The sequence below is a fragment of the Solenopsis invicta genome, chromosome 4 (genome assembly GCF_016802725.1).
Source record: "Solenopsis invicta isolate M01_SB chromosome 4, UNIL_Sinv_3.0, whole genome shotgun sequence".
Classification (NCBI taxonomy): Eukaryota; Metazoa; Arthropoda; class Insecta; order Hymenoptera; family Formicidae; genus Solenopsis; species Solenopsis invicta.
The window spans coordinates 10,940,089-10,952,649 of NC_052667.1; the positions used below are offsets into that span (position 1 = coordinate 10,940,089).

General features: G+C 33.7%; 1 protein-coding gene across 1 annotated transcript in view; it reads left to right on the forward strand.

Moving 5' to 3' along the window:
- Positions 1-12,561, forward strand: part of LOC105200609 (protein SYS1 homolog) — a 48,274-nt gene that overhangs the window by 1,347 nt on the left and 34,366 nt on the right. The gene's annotated exons all lie outside the window — the stretch shown is intronic.

A 12,561-nucleotide genomic window follows, 5' to 3' on the forward strand; every position in this document is an offset into this window, starting at 1 on the left:
TCAACATATCGCAAGGAGGTTGGATACGACAGAATGTTATTACAGAATAGCTATTATAAATATTATAAATAATAAATTTGATATAAAACTGTTTCTTAATTTACCCTGATATCATTATCTATCTTTCAATTTTGTTCTGCTTATTTAAGTAATACATGTGTTACCAATACATGTATTACTGCATGCATACAGCATTTTTTACGCAGGAAATTGAATTCGACGCAACGATAATAACGTAAAAAGCGTACAGTAACTAAGCGGAAGCTAATGTTCCAGTAAAACGATATCATTGGTCGACGCAAGTTACGCTTACGCAAGTTACGCCCCATGTGACGGCATCTTTATCGTTACATCGAATCCAATTTCTTGCGTAAGAAACGCTGTATACATGTAGTAATACATGTATTTGTAGCACATGTATTACTTAAATAAGGAGAACAAAATTGAAAGATAGATAATGATATCAGGGTAAATTAAGAAACAGTTTTATATCAAATTTATTATTTATAATAGCTATTCTGTAATATCATTCTGTCATATCCAACCTTCTTGCGATATGTTGATACAAAATTTTAAGGTTATAGTTGTACATTAATAGATATGTTCGTGTTGCTTGAATTTTTTGCATGTAAAATGTTTTCTTTTTCTTAAATGCCTAACATATATTTATTTTGTTTTAAATACATAAATTTTTGAAAATTACAAGTAACAGGAATGTATGCCCGCACAGGTTAGATTCGCACATAAATGATTCACACATACTAGTGTGCAGAGTATCAGTTCCACATGAAACGTACTTTCCGAGACGCGTAAATTACAAAAACCAATCGTAAATTTGTTTAGCATTTCTGTTAGAGAGTACAAGAGAAACCCTAATCAGCAATTGGTTGCATTAGATACGTATTTCTTGAAAATCCGCGAAATACGCTTCATGTGAAAGAAGGCTTTTAAATGGCGTAACATATTTTAGTAAGTTACTAGAATACACAAATTACGCTACGCAAGTTACGCCCCATGTGACGGCACCATTGAACTATACTCTGGGTGTATTCCGAAAGTTCTATTGAAAATAGTCTTTTTAATAAAGTTGGTAACACTGTAACTAACTACGCTGTGTTCCGTAATGTAAGTTGAATTTGGGTGCTTTCCAACAAGAGACACAGGCGACACTCCGTTTGTTTTCTGTTCCTGAACTCTCTGAATTAGTGTGCACTTAAAATGAAATAGATATATATTTGAAAGTTAGTGAAAGCAAGAAGGAACGTTCCAGTGTAGTTTAGTGCAGGAATAGAAAACAAGCCTACTGTGTAACACAGGCTGTGTTCCGTTTTTACTGGCAGTACTGAAAATTTATAGTTCACGTCACATATACTATACATTTTCAGTACTGGCAGTTAATATCGGAACACAGCCACAGTGTCTACATTGGTGCTTTCCAACTATGACACAGAGAGACACAGAGCGACACTGCAAAACACAGCTCAATCTTAAGGGTGTTTACGATAACTAATCGGATCTCGGATTGGATTGAACAATGGTACTCAACGTAAGTATAGAAAATTTCCCTAGGCTAATCGGATTGACGATTGCTGTCTCAAATGAAATCCGATTGATGACGAAAGCGTGGAGACCAAGAAGTATGCTTGAAAAGTAAGTCTCTTTATTTTTTTAAATAATAACACAAAAAATCAAAGATAAAATTAAAAATAATGATTTAAATTTATTGTAATTTTTTTTGTCTAAACACTGGATTTCGTTTAAATTTTTGTTTGTAAAAATTATTTAATCTATTCTAAAGTTTGTGGTTATATCGGAAACAAATCAAAATTAATAAAACAATTATTAATTGTTAACTACATATTAAAGCACATAATATTTCAAGCATATCATATAGAATTCCTGTTTATTATAAACTTAGTAAAAATAACTTTGAAATTATTCAACTACATTACACATTAATCAATATTAATTTATATGTTAAAAATCAATAATGTCTCTGAAAATGTCTTTTTTATTCTTTTCCAGATCGTAAATAAACTTCAACTCCAAGAATAAATAAAAATTACTGGAAAATGGATTGACATGAAAAGGGTATTATTGAACAATATCAATTTGTACTAACTTAAAATTTGTAAAATCTGCTATTCTTTGTTAGTTGTTCATTAGAGAGTAATAATATAAGAACGGAATATACATAAATAAAATTCAAATAATTGTATGCATATATGATGCGTATATTCCATTTTTATATTATTACTCTCTAATAAACAACTAATATAGAAAAGTAGATTTTACAAATTTTAAGATAGCACAAATTGATATTGTTCAATAATGCCCTCTTCATATAAATCCATTTTCCAGTAATTTTTATTTATTCATGGAATTGAAGTTTATTTACGATCTGGAAAAGAATAAAAAAGACATTTTCAGAGACATTATTGATTTTTAACATATAAATTAATATTGATTAATGTGTAATGTAGTTGAATGATTTCAAAGTTATTTTTACTAAGTTTATAATAAACAGGAATTTTATATGATATGCTTAAAATATTATATGCTTTAATTTGTACCTAACAATTAATAATTGTTTTATTAATTTTGATTTGTTTCCGATATAACCACAAACTTTAGAATAGATTAATTAATTTTTACAAATAAAAATTTAAACAAAATTTAGTGTTTAGACAAAAAATATTACAATAAATCTAAATTCAAATCATTCTTTTTAACTTTATCTTTGATTTTTTGTGTTATTATTTAAAAAAATAAAGAGACTTACTTTTCAAGCATGCTTCTGCGTCTCCACGCTTTCGTCATCAATCGGATCACATTTGAGACAGAGATCGTCAATCTGATTAGCCTAGGGAAATTTTCTATACATACGTTGAGTACCATTGTTCAATCCAATCCGAGATCCGATTAGTTATCGTAAACACCCAGTATATTAAGTTGATATAATATGAATCGAGATAATTAAATATATGTATTATGTACGCATTGTATCGAAAGTAAGATAAATTAATAGAAAGTTACGAGTTAGTACGCGTATCAAGTGCTCAGTGTAAATTAGGCTATTGATTCTGTCCATGGGGAAATTTTCTAAACTGAGAAGTCACCACTTTCTACATACTCGCAGTTTATGATTAATGTAACGACTTGAGCTTATTGGTCGTTACACTAATCATGCACTGTAAGTATGTAGAAAGATAGCGATTTCTTAGTTTGGAAAATTTCTCCATGGACAGAATCAAATTCCATGGGTGTACACCCAAAGACTTTTTGTTTGTTTTCTGGGGGTTGATCGTAACATTTTCCCCAGGGCGGAAACGTGAAAAATGAAAAGTTTTACGTGAATTGCACGATCATGGGGTCGATTGCGTATTCCAAAACCTAGTGAAAATGGTAAAAGTGAGCTCTCACTCGATTGGCTACTTTTCACTATAGTGGAAATGCGATATTTCTCACGTGACATTGCTCGGCAAGTATTTTGATGTCGAGTTCAATCAAACTGTGTCGAATTTGGTCGAGTTTGCGGAGTCTTGTATCGTTTCAGAATGGAATACCTTTTACTTTTTATCGAGCAAAAGGAAAATGCAAATTAGAAAAAGAATTAAAAAAAGAAATTTAAATTTATTAAGAAGGAGACTGAGAGATACTCAGTATCCATTCGATATTCTAGATAATACATTGTAAAATTGTATAAAGTATATAAATAAATTAATAATTATATAATTATATAAGTAATAAATAACAATAAATAAATAGTAAGATGTAAATAATATAAGTATATATTGTAAATAAATTATGCAATATTTACGCAACGTTTTTTTTAAATTGGTATCTTACTCGGGACACGCGTCGTCAATCGTCAACAGAAGAGACTTTGAGATTATTGGAGATTATTTAACTCAGAGGCGACGCACCGTTTTTTAAAGATTATGTGAAATATTCTACCATTGCTCGCACTCGCATTTGTGATTTTCACTCACGTGAACATAAGAATATCGCATTTTCACTATGCTCATAGCCAATCGCGCCTATTTTTTCATGTGAGATGAAAATACGAGTAATGAGAAAAGTCGACAAAGATACACAATCGACCCCCATGTACGATTCCATGGGATTATGTAACTTACTCATAAGCGGAAATATGAACTTTTTCACGTGAACTTTTTCGCCATCAGTCGTGATAGCGAAAAAGTGAAAATTTAGGGAATTAATAAATTGTATGTATTTCGAAATTAGAATGAAAGTGTGGTCACAGTGTGGTAACAGTTTGAAGAGGTATCCTTTTTGGTATTGCATTGCGTTGACAGGATAAGCTAATGTACATACATAAATAAAAATAATGTTTTTGTGATATATTTAGGTTTGATATTTATTTTTGACAAGTTGATATGGTAATACTGAAGGAGACAATTTTCCTCACTGATTTTGATGAAATTAGGTTCATTCGACGCGTTTTCACATGAAACTAACGAATCTGGCAGAAAAAAGTGTCGCTCGGCCACACGAACTGAGATATCAATCGTTAAAGTTAGCGATTGTACAGGTTAGAATATCAGTCATCTCGGCGTAATGTAACGAACTGAGCATGCGCTGTGATAGAAATGTGCACTAAATTTGAAATGTTTATTAATAATTATATCACTGCCACATTTACTACACTTGCTTGTATTTGCTAGAACGTTATGTTGGATTAAAAAAATTATTAGTTTTTGTGCAATGTAGATTTTTTTTATTAATTCATGAAAACAATTTATTTTATAAAATTAATTAATTTAATTAATAGACACATTCCACTTACAAATAGATATCTTGAAACAAGGTCTACATATATATTGCTCCCTCCACATGAGTTTGCGACTTTCCACACGAAGGGCAGCGCGCGCGGAGGGGATGGGTAGGGGTGGGAATGGGGTGGACCTCCCTTCGTGTGGAAAGTCGCAAACTCATGTGGAGGGAGCAATACATATGTAGACCTTGTTTCAAGATATCTATTTATAAGTGGAATGTGTCTATTAATTAAATTAATTAATTTTATAAAATAAATTGTTTTCATGCCTTAATAAAAAAAATCTGCATTGTACAAAAACTAATAATTTTTTTAATCCAACACAATGTCTACTTTTTATTGAACATGTGTATAATATATTTTATAATTAACAGGGAGGGAGGAATAAAATATACAGTGATGTAATTATTAATAAAAAAACGTTTCAAATTTCGTGCACATTTCTATTACAGCGCATGCTCAGTTCTTTACATTACGCCAAAATGACTGATATTCTAACCTGTAAAATCGCTAACTTTAATGATTGATATCTCGGTTCTCGTGGCAGAGCAACACTTTTTTTGCCAGATTCGTTAGTTTCATGTAAAAACGCGTCGAATAAGCCTAATTTCATCAAAATCGGTGAGGAAGACCGTCTCCTTCAGTATTACCGTTGATATTTTGATAATTATATAGAATGAGGCTTCATTAAATGCAAATTTAGATAAAAATATACTTTAACGCATTTTGATACACAATGATATAAGAAAAGTGTGTCTTGTGAAATAGAATATTAATCAATCATGTAAGTGTTTATAAATTATGAATTTGGAAAATACGTGTGTGAGTGGAGAATTCAATTTTGATAAAGGTCCGTATTCTAAATTATTTAATATTTTTTAATTAAACAAAGTTAAATTTAATGACTAATGAAATTAATTTACTTTAAAATTTGCATAAATGAAAAACTAAATTAAAGTTAATTTTGAAAAACAATGTTTGTATTAAATTACAATGTAATTTTTAGGATTAGATTACTACATAATAAAATAGTTGTTACAATATATGGATCATCAAAAATAAATGTAATATATATTATATTTGTAAATTAAGTTTATGCAATATAACTAAGAAATATTGCTATTTATTTATGATATATTTTTTTACAATTTTTTTTTATATAATTAAATTTTTAAGTAAAAGTTATACTATAAGAGCAGGTAGAAACCTTTTTCACGACCGCTTGATAGTAGAGTCCTATATAAAGAGAGAAGCGACATCGAACCCCCACCACAACCTTTAGTATCCAATTGAATCCTCTACCGCCATTTTGGGACCGTTTCAACGTCATCAAACACCATTCGTATCATTCTGCATACAGCTGTGGTCACAATATGGCTGCTCGCTTAGCCAATCAAGTATCAATCAGATTACCAATCAGAGCTTCGGACATCAATGTCGCTTCTCTCTTTATATGGGGCTCTACTTGATAGTTGCGATGACAGAGCCTCTAAAGGTGAATTTTGGAACGCAAATTAAACTTCCGCGCATTATCCATACATACCATGGTGGAAGTATTATATGGTGTGTGCAAAATCCGCAAACCACGCCCCTTTTTCGCTTCGGATACCGCTCAGACCCCAGGTGTACCAACTTCGAAAAAATTAAATGTTTGATAATATCAGGTTACTACAACTGTTATGATTGCATCTTTGTCGCACTCTGCTATATGTTCGTTGTGTCCTTTTCTCTGAAAGAATTGCAGTTTGTATCGTTTGTAGTACGCGTGATTTCGAGAGAAGTACGTAATTTGAGAGATTTTATGTGAAATTTAGTGAAGATGGTGCATCGTAAAATAAATAAGAAGCAATACTTAAAAAATGATGAAAGGAGAAAAAATAAAAAAATGAAAAAATTATTTCCGCAACAAAAACATAATTTTTGCAACAAAAAATAAACATAGACCAACTTTTGGTGACTTAGTCAACGATTTGCGAAAATTTTTAAAGAAAAATTTATCCTGCTTCCTTTAGAGTGAGATTATCTCAACAAGACTGCATCGACTTTCGTGATAGTTGAGCAACCTATACTAGTCAAACTTCAACAAAAATTAATCAAAGTTTGTAAAATATCAATTTTACATTTACTCGCGGCATTTTGTGCGGATCGAGTAAAACGATCGCGGCTTTTCAAGCGGAACGATTTTAAGAATTTTATACATTACTCGCGGCATTTATGCGGATTGAGTAAAAAAATCGCGACTTTTCAAGCGGAGCGGAAGGAAATCTAGGAAAAGCACTATATATAGTGCAGTTCGCGGCCTTATGGCGGATCGAACTAATTTGGGAGATAATTAACTGAGAATTCTTTAAAATTAAATTTTTGTATTTGTTTTTTCTTTTTATATATTGAAAGAGACCTTTAAAGAGTCATTTCATTGAATTTTATGTAATTTTATTTTAAGCCTTTCCAGTTTAATTTATGTTAATATATGAACAAACTTCTTCAATTATTGTAAAATATTAAAAAATATTACTTACAGGCAAATCACACTCTTCCTTCTGTTCGAGGCTCTCGTACGATATTCACGTATGCGATAAAAAAAGACCGAGAGAATACAACATGATATGCGTGCAACGAAGACAGCTACATTCAGTTGTAACAACTTTGTGGAGTTAAATAAGATTGGTACATCTGGGGTCTGAACGGTCAGAAAATAAGCGAGAGGGCAAAGAATTAGAGATAGATGCTTGCAAACTGCACACACCATGGCTGTGTTCCGTTTTTACTGGCAGTGCAGTAAATGTGACGTCATGACAGTACACTGTCACAACTGTTCCAATATTACTGCATTACTGCCAGCACTGCTATAGCATCGTATTTCGGAACAGCATTGCAGTAGCCATATTGCACTGTAGCTACCTCACCTTGGAAGCTGCAGTAGTCACAGTGGCAATATGGCTACCATTCATGACGTCATTGATGTTACTAGATGCTGTCGCAGTGCGCTGCGTACCAATAACGGAACGGATTTTTCACCACTGCCAGTACTGGCAGTTATATCGGAACACAGCCCATGTTACTTCCACCATAGGCTTGTTTTCTATTCCTGCACTAGACTGCACTGGAACGTTCCTTCTTGCTTTCACTAACTTTGAAACATCTATCTATTTCATTTTAAGTGTACACTTATTTAGAGAGTTCAGGAACAGAAAACAAACGGCATGATACATACCGGCTGTGTTCCGATATAACTGCCAGTACTGGCAGTGGTGAAAAATCCGTTCCGTTATTGGTACGCAGCGCACTGCGACAGCATCTAGTAACATCAATGACGTCATGAATGGTAGCCATATTGCCACTGTGACCACTGCAGCTTCCAAGGTGAGGTAGCTACAGTGCAATATGGCTACTATGCTGTTCCGAAATACGATGCTATAGCAGTGCTGGCAGTAATGCAGTAATATTGGAACAGTTGTGACAGTTTACTGTCATGACGTCACATTTACTGCACTGCCAGTAAAAACGGAACACAGCCACCGTTTGTTTTCTGTTCCTGAACTCCCTAAATTAGTGTGCACTTAAAATGAAATAGATATATATTTGATAGTTAGCGAAAGCAAGAAAGAACGTTACAGTGCAGTCTAGTGCAGGAATAGAAAACAAGCCTATAATCGCTGTGCGTGAAAAAATTCACGTGAACTCTCTATGAGTGAAAAATGAAAAAATAAAAAGTGAAAAGTGAAACGTGAAAAGTTTCACGTGAAATTACATGCCGTTTGTTTTCTGTTCCTGAACTCTCTAAATAAGCGTACACTTAAAATGAAATAGATAGACGTTTCAAAGTTAGCGAAAGCAAGAAGGAACGTTCCAGTGCAGTCTAGTGCAGGAATAGAAAACAAGCCTATGATACACAACCAACCCCCTAAACGCAACCTTTACAGCCACTTTCATCAACGCCGATTAACTTAATCGCTGATTAGTCTATCGGAATTGACTAATCGCATTTGTCGTTTTTACTAATCATTACGACTAATCAGCGATTAAGTTAATCGGCGTTGGTGAAAGTGGCCCTTAGGCCCGGTTTCACAATTCACAGTTAGCTCGAGTTAATCGAAGTTTAACTCGCTGAACTCAGTTTAGCGCATTTGTGGCGTTCCACAACCACCTTAAACCTTCGTTAAGGTTCACTTGCCTCGGTTAAAGATGAACCCCCGATTTTGGGCGTTTAACCAATTTAACCGAGGTTTACAACCCTGGCACCAATGAAAGTTTCGCACATCTCGTAATCATATTTACTTTTGAGTAAATATGATATATCATATATATCATTTTTTGCTTTCAATAATTTCAACTAATGCAATTTTTTCATCTCTTGAAAAATTCGGTAGCCGCTTTTTATTCATATTATCCTTCACGGACAATTCTTTTTTACAGGACATTACAATTATTTTATTATATAACTTTTATTGAACAAAAGTAAAAGTTCTTCAGCCGTTTACGAGCTCCACAACAAGACTTCTTCTTCTTATCCTTTTGGGCTGCGTTCAGATTCCCCACCCGAGTGCACCCAGGCACCTAAAGAGCGTTCAGATTCCTTTAGAGTGCCCCTACCGGACATTAGGTGGGTCGTTCACTTTATCACTCTGTCTATCCCGAGAGAGTGGAAAAACCACATGGGTCCCAAGGTCCGTGGATTGGCGTTGGAGGGGAAGGAAGGTCGTTGCATCCACTTCAACGATGTGGAACGAAAATGGCGGCGGCCATACTTTTACTGCACACTCGCTCACTCACACAACTAATAGCTGTAGTACCTTACTATCTACGTACATACACTAATACTGACTCGCTGTCTCGAAAATGGCGGCTATGCAACGACCTTCCTTCCCCTCCAATGCCAATCCACGGACCTTGATGGGTCCTTGAGCCGGGTGAAACGGGTGGGTGACGTAAAGGTGCGTTCCAAAATGTATAGCTATAAAAATTTCTATATATTTGTGATAAAGCTCGTATATTTAAAACAAATTTAAAATAAAAAAATAAATTTAATTTAAAATATTATAGTAAATAAAAATTAAAATGTATAAATATAATAAAGAAAAACGTTAATAACCAAGTAAAGTTTAAATGTTTTGTTTATTATTCTGTTTATGTAATTACAGATTAATAAATATTAATCTTTTATTCTATTAACGTAAGGTTTCTTGGTCTACAGTCTCACAAAACTATTATATAAATATTTATATTTGAGATTAGTATGTTAAAGATTTTTAGTATTATTAAATATTTTCTGATACTAATAAAATATACTGTTTGTTTTCTGTTCCTGAACTCCCTGAATTAGTGTGCACTTAAAGTGAAATAGATATATATTTGAAAGTTAGTGAAAACAAGAAGGAACGTTCCAGTGCAGTCTAGTGCAGGAATAGAAAACAAGCCTATACATATACTATGATATGCGCAATATATATCTTCATCTAATTTGTTAAAATAAAAATTTATTTTCATTGTTTAAATTGATTCGTCCTATTCTACTAACATTTAATTTTCATCTACTTTAGTTATATTGATAAAAATATTCATAGTAAAATATTTATGTATTATCTTTATCGTTTATCTTAATTTATTATGTAATTTATTCTGAATCTGAGATATTTATGTTACTATTTCTCAGCGTTATTTGCTAAACACACCCAATGTTTGAGAGTGCGTTCAGATTCCATAAACCACTAGGGAGCTTTTCATTAGCTCCGCCCATTTACCCAGTCACCCAGAGATCACTCACCGGGTGGAGAATCTGAACGCAGCCTTGAGTGATACCCAGTAACTATAAAGGTACCTTTTCATACGACGCTGAAACGCTCGACGCTCGTTTTGTTCGTGTTCACTCTATGTAATTTTATCTATGGTTGACGCTAAAATGTTCGTTTCTAACCAACTTTCCAGCGTCGGCAGTAGTTGACGGGGTTATTCATTATTTATCTTATCGTAAAATCCATGTAAATTTCTTTCTCTAAATACAGGAGATGGGTTAGCTGGAGCGTTTCAATATTTGGCGGGAAATTACGACTTGAGCCGTATTTCGATTCGCGCTCAAACCGCTGTTGGCTTCATCAATAGTTTGTTTGGGGCCGTATTTGTGTTCATACATGTTTAAACATGATATATCAATTGACAATAAAAAGGAATTATTATCATTAACTTTCTTTGTTTCTGTTACGCGAGAAAATATAAATTAAAATTATGACTTTACCTGAAATGACTCTTGAATTCCATAGCAGTGAGAGATGGGATAATACATTCTACATAACCTTCAATTTTAGGCGTTCTTCGTTTTCTTCGATTCATAACTCATTAAGCAAAATTCTATTTCTTCTTTCTCATCATCATATATATAAGATATTATATCGTTGAATGTATTATAAACATTTACTAAGATTGGAACTGATTCCATTATTAAATTTGGATAAACCGCGGCTAATTGATTCAAGTGCTACAACTGCTACAAACTGGTCCACTTGTGTAGTGATTGTAATATTGGTAACACTAGTGGACCGATCATAGCGTAGCGTTTAGAGCGTAGCATTCAGAGCGTTCAGAAGTACTAAATGGACCGCAGCCAAAATAGCTGCATGAATTACGTTCCTTTTCCGATTTTCTTTTCTAATTAAATTTGCACATTCTGTCATCCATGCATGATATTTATAATTATACATGATGAACTTTAGTGATACACAGTGATACACAACAAAGATATATCTAATATTGTTTTCTCGCATAAACTAGGTTAGATTATTTCTTGACGCTAGAAAATGAGCGTTTCAGCGTCGCATGAAAAGGCACCTTAAATAAACAGGAAACGATGAATAGGAAATGAACGATTTGACTATGATGCAAAAATAAATGCAATAATAAAATACAGAAAGACAGTGATCATTCCGGCAGACCGATTGAGATATAATCGACAGTCACAAGAAAAATATATCAGTAACGGGCGAAAACGTCCGAACGTGTATGCGGTCACAAACAAGCTCTTAACTATAATATATACCTCAGAACTTTATGGCTTTATGTTACGGCTATTGTAAAATGGGCTACATCGGCATGCTTTTCCCTCTTTTTTTTCAAAATTTTAACTAACCAATCACAATTTACGTTTAAGGAGAAAGAAGCATATATTCTGAGTTTCAGTAAATAGGGTTTTAGGGTTACGTAACCCTACGGTTAAAAATGAGTTGTGGAACGCCATACAGGTTTAACGCCGGCGTCAATTTTGACGGACGTTCAGCTAAACTCGGGTTAATCTGAAAGTTGTGAAACCGGGCCTTAGGGGTTCTCTATCCGCACTAGAGTCCTATATAAATAGCGTTTTTCATTGGGAAAACTAGTGCGCACTGAGTGTGCACTCGCCGCTGGCAATTGGACGTTTCGGTTCGCGCGATGACGGTGCCAACGGAAACGTCCAATTACCTGCAGCAAGTGCACATTCAGTGCGCACTAGTTTTCTCAATGAAAAACGCTAAAAGAGAGAAGCGACATTGATGTCCGAAGCTCTGATTGGTAATCTGATTGATACTTGATTGGCTAAGCGAGCAGCCATATTGTGACCACAGCTGTTTGTAGAATGATACGAATGGTGTTTGATGACGTTAAAGCGGTCCCAAAATGGCGGTGGAGGACTCAATTGGATACTGAAGGTTGTGGTGGGGGTTCGATGTTGTTTCTCTCTTTATAGGCTTGTTTTCTATTTCTGCACTAGACTGCACTGGAACGTTCCTTCTTGC